This window comes from Nannospalax galili, unplaced genomic scaffold (assembly GCF_000622305.1).
Source record: "Nannospalax galili isolate Female #2095 unplaced genomic scaffold, S.galili_v1.0 scaffold127, whole genome shotgun sequence".
Lineage (NCBI taxonomy): Eukaryota > Metazoa > Chordata > Mammalia > Rodentia > Spalacidae > Nannospalax > Nannospalax galili.
The window spans coordinates 6,767,421-6,775,996 of record NW_008360326.1 but is presented as its reverse complement, the minus strand read 5'-3'; positions in this window follow the sequence as shown (position 1 = coordinate 6,775,996).

The window sequence follows — 8,576 nt, the reverse complement described above, 5'->3', positions numbered from 1 at the left end:
AACCAGTCACATGGAGACAACAGGAAAGAGACGGTAGCCAAGGCCCTTCCTTCTTCCCCCTCACCCCAAACACCTTTATTATTACAACTTCAAGTTCATATCCACAGGGCAATTCCTGGAGAGCTACTCTTCTTGTGGATTATTCTTTCAGTCCCCAAAAGAGCTCCTGGAATAGTCTCCAGGATGCTAAAAAATTAAAAAATAAATACTTGATGAAGACAGGAGGAGAAAATGAGGGGAAAAAACTCCATTTGCTACTCAGTTTTCCTAGTTGTAAGTATAGAAAAGGACCAGGCAAAAGTCCTTCTCTTTTCTTTGTCTCTATCTCTACATACCCCACCACCTCCAACCTCCACCTCCGTGTGTGTGTGTATGTGTGTGTGTGTGTGTGTGTGTGTGTGCATACTTTCGAGATGGAGGTCAATGTTAGTGTTTGTGCATTTGCTAATTATTATAAAGAAAAAGCTACCTCATACCCATTGGTCTCTGCTAGATAATATGTGTATGTACATGTGCATTATGGTACTACCCTCAAGTCTCAACCTACTCCTTTCAAGCAGGGATGTTTGTAGTCTATACCCCTAAACTCAGATAGAAATTTCAGTTCTCCAAGCAGCCCCATACCTGTTGCAGAAATTGGTTGGCAACACTGGGGTCCTTTCTCATAGTGACATTCCAAGGCTGCAGCTTATCACAGTACTGCCTTTCCTAATTGGCAGGTTTCTAATCAGGATACAGAGGCCTTACAGTGAAAGGCAGGAAATTCAAATAAAAAGGGGAAAGTCTCCTAGCAGTAGTAACAGTAAATAGCAATCAACTAAGGGTCTACCATGTGCTGGGGCACAGGCAAGGACCTTTGTATACATCAGCTCAGACCCTTCAAATGGTCCTGCGAGACAGGAGTTACTCATTTGCTAAAAATGGAAATCTGATCAGTTAGCTGATTTGTCCTGGATTACACAGAAAAGGCAAAAGACTCAAACTGAAGTCTATCCAGGCCCAAAGTCCATGTTCTTTCCCCTTGGCAGGGCAGAGAATTCTATTAATATTAATTCTATTAATATTATCAATATTTTGTATTCATTTGTTACTTCTCAACCTCACAAAGAAATGTCTGGCAATTGTAAAAGAGTTGAATAACATAGATAATCAAATATTTTAGATTCCAGTCTAATTTATACTTTACACTGAGTTCCATTTTGATACTGAGAATATAGTAGCAAACCAAACCTCAAATCCTACACATTTGGTACTTCTGCTCTGGTCTACAGACACATGTATAAAAGACGTACTGTGTACAGTGAGTATACCAATGACAAAACAAGGCTTAAGCTGTCAGTTGTCTTAGAGGCACAGAACTTGAACATGTGCAGTAAGTAGAACAGAGGACTATATCAACTTCAGGACATATTAATACCACTATCAGAATAGGAATTAGTGGTCAGGTCTGGTGCGCTTGCTCTCTTTCCATTCTGTACCTGTAGGTTGACAAGCCATATTTTCTTTCTTTGAAACAAGTCTTTTTTCAGTGATTTTTTTTGGGTAGCATATAATGCCACCCCCAGACCTGCTGGCAGCAAGGATGGCAGAGCATCCCCAATCTGCTCTTTCCTCTCAGGCGTTCTAATTGGAAGTCCTTTCTCGAACACATGGCCAGAGCAGGAGCCAAGAGAACAAAGGGCAATTGCTCACACGTGTTCCTTCCCAAGCTGGTCCCAGCTCCTGGGCTCAATAGGGAGAGTATACAGTGCAAAACACTAAATGGAAAGAGTTCGGTGGGGAGTGAATGGCACATCCTTGGCAAGCCCTGAGCATGAAGAAAGAAAGGCTGGCTGGAGAGATTTTAGAAAAAACTAAAATGGAAGCCAGGAAATAAGATAAAATGTGACAGGAAAATTAGTGGAAGATCCACATCTCAAAGCTTTCCTGCCTAATGTCTTCCTAAGATTTAAAAATGGTGAGGGAAGTTGAGGCTTTTCTTTCCTTAACCATTCCACCTCAAAAAAAGACTAAATCTATGAAGATCATATAAACCTGTTTTAATGCCAAGAATATTGACATACGAGGGACTAGATTTGGACTTCAAGCCAAGTTCTAACCTTAACTTATTGTGTGGTCTTGATGATAAACTGTTACTTTGAGGGGCCTTAATTTTTCCAAGTATGAAATGGACTACATCCAGATCTTTTCTTAGTCCGGTGTCTAAGGACTCCTTTCACCAACTGTGTCATATTTTTTTAAAAAATAGCATGTGAATAGCTGTTATAATATGTTGTTTCCTTAGAATAAAGAACTTTGCCCAGGTTTTCAAAGGTATGCTGGAGGTGAGGAAGGAGTCCATGGATTTGATGAACACCAATAATCTTTCTAGTGTAGAAAAGGATCCTATACTGACATGTGGTTCCCTATTAGGAAATCAGAATTGTATCCAAAGAAACCACTCCTTGTTGGCCACAAGGTCTAGCCAATAAACCTTTTTCCCAGTCCCCAGTCCATCCCACTTCCAGCAAGAGTTCCTTGCGCAAAGCTGGGACTCCAGTGCTGAAAGTCAGCACTCTGTGAAGCTCACTACCTAGGAGTCTCAATAACCTCAATATTTCCCATTCCTTTTGGTCCCCAGAGAGGTACAAATCCTAGTGAGCATCAAGAATGTTATTCACTACATCTTCATGGGAAGCTTGGGAGATATAATGTAAAACTTGATATAGGAGGAGCTAGGGAGATGGTAGAACCAGTTAAATGCTTGCTGAAAAAGTATGAGGACCTGAGTTTGATTCCCATCACCTACATAAAAGATGAATATGGGCCTGTAATCTCTGTTCTGACCAGCAAACTCCAAGGGTCATCTAGTCTAGCTGAGTTGGTGAGCTTCAGGTTCAGTGAGAGATGCTGTCTCAAAAAATAAGGTGGTGAGCAATTGAGGAATACACTCACCACTGATTTCCACCCTCTACATGTATGTGCATGCTCATACACACACATGGGAACACATACATAAACATGCAAGCAAATTTGATCGAGGTATTCTGTTATGCAATTGTTTAAGAACAAAAGCTGTCCATCAAGGATGATTTGCCATCCTTCTTTCCAGTTTGTAATATCATTTATATTTTATTCTGGCCTGATTGCTCTGAGTAGGCCTTCCACGTACAATAAAAGAGATGATTATAAGCATCTTTGCCTTGTTCAGGATCCTAAAGGAAAATCTTCCAGCTTTTAAGTCTGATTTGAGTTGTGGGTTTGTCCTATATGACTCACTTCTGTTGACATACATTTCTCTTATAACTAATTTGTTGAGTTCTTTTATCATGAAGCATCACTGAACATTATCAAATGATTTTACTGCATCTATTGAAAGGATCATGTGGTTTTTACTTGACTGTGTATTTATTGATTTGGACAAATCAAAGTGTCCTTGTATCCGTGGGTGAATTCCTCTTGATCATGGCAAATGATCTTTTTAATGTGCTGATAAATCTGATTTACTGCTATTTTGTTGAGGATATTTACAACTATGTTCATCAGGAACATTTGCCTAATGTAGTCATCTTTATTGTTGCTATGCCTTTATCTGTTTTTTATATCAGAGTAATATTGGCCTCATAAAATAAGCGTGGAAGAATTCCCTCTTCTTTAGCATTTTTTATGACTTCAAAAGTTATACAAGGTCTTAGTATGCTTACCAGAACCCATCAAGTCTTGTTTTTTCTTTCACAGGAAACTTTATTACTGATGTAATCTTGTTTCTTATCACTAATCTGTTCAAATTTTCTATTTTTTTTAAGAATTATTTTTATTTATGGAGTATGTGTGTATGTATGTCTATGTGTGTATGTCTGTGTGTATGTAAGCATGTGTGTGTGCATGCATTCATGGAGCCCAGAAGAGGGCATCAGATCCCCTGGAGCTGGAGTTACAGGCAGACATGAGTCACCCAATGTGGGTGCTGGCAACCAAACTCCAGTCCCCTTCGAGAGCTATCAGCACACTTAACTGCTGAACCATCTCTCTAGTCCCTAAATTTTCTATGTCTGTATGGTTCAGTTTTGAAGGTTGGTTTATATACAGAAATTCATACATTACTTCTAGGCTTTTTGAGTCATTGGTGTATAGCATTTGCAACTACCTCTTAGGGATATTTGTAGATTTGTACCATCAGTTAAAATAACTCTGTTTTCACTTCTGATTTTACTTAAATCCTCTGTCTATTTTTCCAACTCTACATAAAGATTTGTCAATTCATTTATATTTTCAAAGGCAGCTGTTCACTGACTTTTTTACTTTTTTAACCTTTTTTTGTTTATTACTAATATGATCTTTATTTTTTCTACTAATTTTGGCTTTAGTTTGTTTGCAGACAACATGATCTTGTATAATTAAAACACTAAAGATTAGAGAAAAACTTTCAGAACTAATAAAAAGTCAGTAAAATTACAAAACACAAAATCAACCTACAGAAGTCAAGAAATATAGTATATATTTCTATATACAGCTAGTGAGCAGTCTTGAAAAGAAATAGAAAAAATTAATTTACAAGTACAATATATAAATAAGCAAAACAAACACGAATATACTTAATCATAGACGTGAAAGATCCCTATAAGGACAACTATAAAATGCTAATGAGAATGAACAAAGGTCATGCAAGTGGCAGAAATGATAGTACCTGTTTGTAGATTGGAAGAATCAGTATCTATACTACCCAAATGAACCTACCTACAGGTTCTATGCAATCTTCAATTTAAAAAATACCATTCTTCACAGAAATTAAAACATCAGTCCTAAAATTTATATGTAACCAAAAAAGAAAATATTGAACAAAGAGAGCCAAGCTGGAAGCAGCAGGCTCCCTGGTTTCAAAATACACTACAAAGATGTAGTAAATAAAACAGCACAGTGTTGGCATCAAACACGTAGAGAAAGACTTGTGAAACAGAACAGAGAGCTCAGAAAAAACACATTTACAGACAACTGTATTTTTTTACCAAAAACAATGGGAAAAGGACAGTCTCTTCAGTAGTTGAGAATATCAGATACGCATAATCAAAAGAATGAAACAACCACCAATTACAAACAGCAACCCAAAATGACTTAAATACATAAATGTAAGATTCCAAACTATGAAAATGCTCTAAAAAACACATGAGAAACACTTTATAATGATTTTTTAATATGACCCCCTCAACACACACACACAAGAAACAAGAGCAAAAATTGATAGAATATCAATCTAAGTAGCTTATATATGGCAAAGGAAACAATCAGCAGAGTTGAGAGACAGTCTACAAAAGGAGGAAAACACTATACTCACAAAACTATAACTATGACAAGGGGCTGACATCCAAAATTAAGAGTCCAGCAAGATGGCTCAGCAGGTAAAGGTGCTTGCAACCAAGACTGACAATCTGATTCATGGGATCCACAGGGTGGAAGGAGAGAACTGGTTCTTTCAAGTTGTCCTCCAACATCCACATGCACACTATGGCACATGCACACCACAAACATACATACCTACAAAATAAAATATTTAAAAAGAAATACCTAAAATTAATAAAGAACTCAACATAACAAAACCTCTAAATATTCTTGTTTTTAGATGGGGAAATAATTCAAATAGACATTTCTCAAAGATACATGTTAATGTCTAACCGATAATAGAAGATGATGATGATAGATAGATGATAGATAGATAGATAGATAGATAGATAGATAGATAGATAGATAGATAGATAGAAGATAGATAGATAGATATAGATATAAAGATTTATGCTTAATACTTCAGCAGGAAACTGAAGATCAAAACTCAGCAAGATACTATCTCATTGTAGTTAAAATAGCTGCTTTGGGAAAGAGGGGTAAATGTCATTGGGGAAATAGCTCCATCAGTGCTTATCATACAAGCACAAAGACCTGAGTTCAATTCCCAGAACCCACTTTTAAAAAGCCAGATATAACAAAAAAAGGTGAAAATTTTTATTTAGATTAAAATTTTTTAAATAGTTTTACAGGGCTGGAGAGATGGCTCAGTGGTTAAGAACACTGGCTGTTCTTACAGAAGACCAGGGTTCAAATCCCAGCATCCACATGGCAGCTAACAACTGTCTATAACTCCAATTCCAGTGGATCCAACAGCCTCTTCTGTCCTCCGCAGGCATTGCACGACATGGGTGCACTTACCTACATGCAGGCAATACACGCATGCACCTAAAATAAAAATAATAAATAAAAAATATTTTTAAATTTTTAAAATAATTTTAAAGCCAGGTGCAGCTGCTCACATTTGTAATCCCACAACGGGGGCAGTGGATACGGGAGGAACCGTGGGGCTCACCAGCCAGTCAGTCCAGCCAAACCAGTGAGCTCCAGGTTCAGTGAGGTGGAAGAGAGATTGAGGAAGACACTCGACATTGACCTCTGGCCTCCACATGCCTGCACTCACATGTACATGTGCACACATGTGCATATAAGCACTCACTAAATAAATAGCAATCAATGGTAAGGATGCAGTGAGAAGGGAACTCAAATCTATTAATGGGAATGCAAATTAGCACAGCCATTAGGGAAAACTATACGAAGATTCCTCAAAAAGCCCCCCAAACAGAGCTACCATATGAACCAGCCATCTTATTGTTGGGTATAAACCCAAAGGAAATGAAATCAGAACATGAAAAGATGTCCGCATCCTCTAGCTTACTCACGCTACAAAATAGCTAGGAAATGGAATTATCCTAAATGCCCACCAATGCATAGAGTTATAAATCATTTGTATGCATGATAGAATACTGTTCAGCCATAAAAGAGTGAAAATTTGACATTTTCAACCAAAAATGCAAGACTTAGGGGCTATTATACTAAATGATGATTCAGGCCCAGAGAGTTAAACACCATTCATTCACAATAGAATCTCAAAGAAGTTGAGAGATGTGTGGTCACTACCAAAGACCAGGAAAAGTGGGAACTTGGGAGGAGGAGAGGCTGGTCTGTGGGTACAGTATGCAGTTAGGGGAAAAACATTTTGGTGTGATGACTCAACAAGGTGAATGCAGTTAGTGATAATGCATTGTGCATCTCCAAGTAGTTATAGAGAGGGTTCTTCAGGGCCCACTCCCTCCCTTCCAACTCCTCCCATATCTCCCCATCACTTTTTTCTGATAACTTCATGTACTCTCATGTACTCTTTCTTCTTTTTTTATGGGGCTTTTGGCTACTCTAACATTCCTCCTCTGAAGAGGTAGCCCTAAAATCTTTTACGGCTTTGATAATTTACTTATTATTTACATGTATAAATGTATTGCCTGCATGTATGTAAGTGCACCCATGTTTTGCAATGCCCGTGGAGGTCAGAAGAGGGTGTCAAATTCCCTTGGAACTGCAGTTGTGGATGGCTGCTAGCCACCATGTGAGTGCTGGGAACTGAACCTGGGTCCTCTACAAGAGCAGAGAGTGCTCTTAACTGCTGAGCCATCTCTCCAGCCCTTCTTAAGGTTCTTCACCATAAGAATATGATGAAAGTTAAATGAAACAGATATGCTAATGACCTTGTGTTTCTTGCTCATTACCCAATATACACACCAATCAAAACCATCACCCTTTACCTCATAAATATGTACAAATATCATATGTCAATTAAAAGTGAAATTAGTTTAAAGAAGAAAAGGAACCCAAAGTATTTCCTGTTAATCAACATGTAAAGATGGATGGAGTGGGGAAAGAGGAGTCTATTTGCAAACGTGATGAAGAGTCATGATTTTTCCAAGATGAACAACTCTCAAACATTTTATTATACATTATCTTCTTGTTAGGACTCAAACTCCTGGTTCCCAGTGGTGACCAAGTCCTTCTCCCACCCAAAGTACATGGGCTTTGACAGACACACCAAATTCATCCTAAGTTTTTTTTTCTTAAAGGGAAAAACTAAAATAAAATGGAAGGCAATAGTATATAGCATAAATTTCAGGTACATATTTGTGGAATGAAATTTTAAAGATTTTAGAAGGATAATGTGTAGCAGTTCCATATAACACCCTCATATGTATCCCATAAGCACAAACGTTCATTTGTGTTCTATAAAACTTGGATGTACTAAGAGCTATGCTGGGGGAATTACTATACCAGATATTAAACTGTATTACAGAGCTATAATCATAAAAACAACATGGTACTTGAATGCACTAAGAGCAGTGCTGGGAGGATTGCTATACCAGATATTAAACTGTATTACAGCGCTATAGCCATAAAAACAACACGGAACTGGCACAAAAATAGACCCAAAGATCAATGGAAGATCTTTGAAGGCCCAAATATGAGTACATTCAATTTCAGCCACCTGAAATTTGACAAAGGGGCCAAGAACAGTCACTAGAGGAAAGACAGCATGTTCATCAAATAGTGCTGGCAAAACTGGATCTCCACCTGTAGAAGAATGAAACTAAACCCCTATCTTTCACCTTGCACAAAAGTCAACTCCAAATGGATCAAAAACCTCAATGTGAAGCCTGAAACTCTGAAACTGTTTGTTAGAAGAAAACATTAGCAATAACCTACAAGATACAGGTGTAGGAAAGGATTTTCTAAAC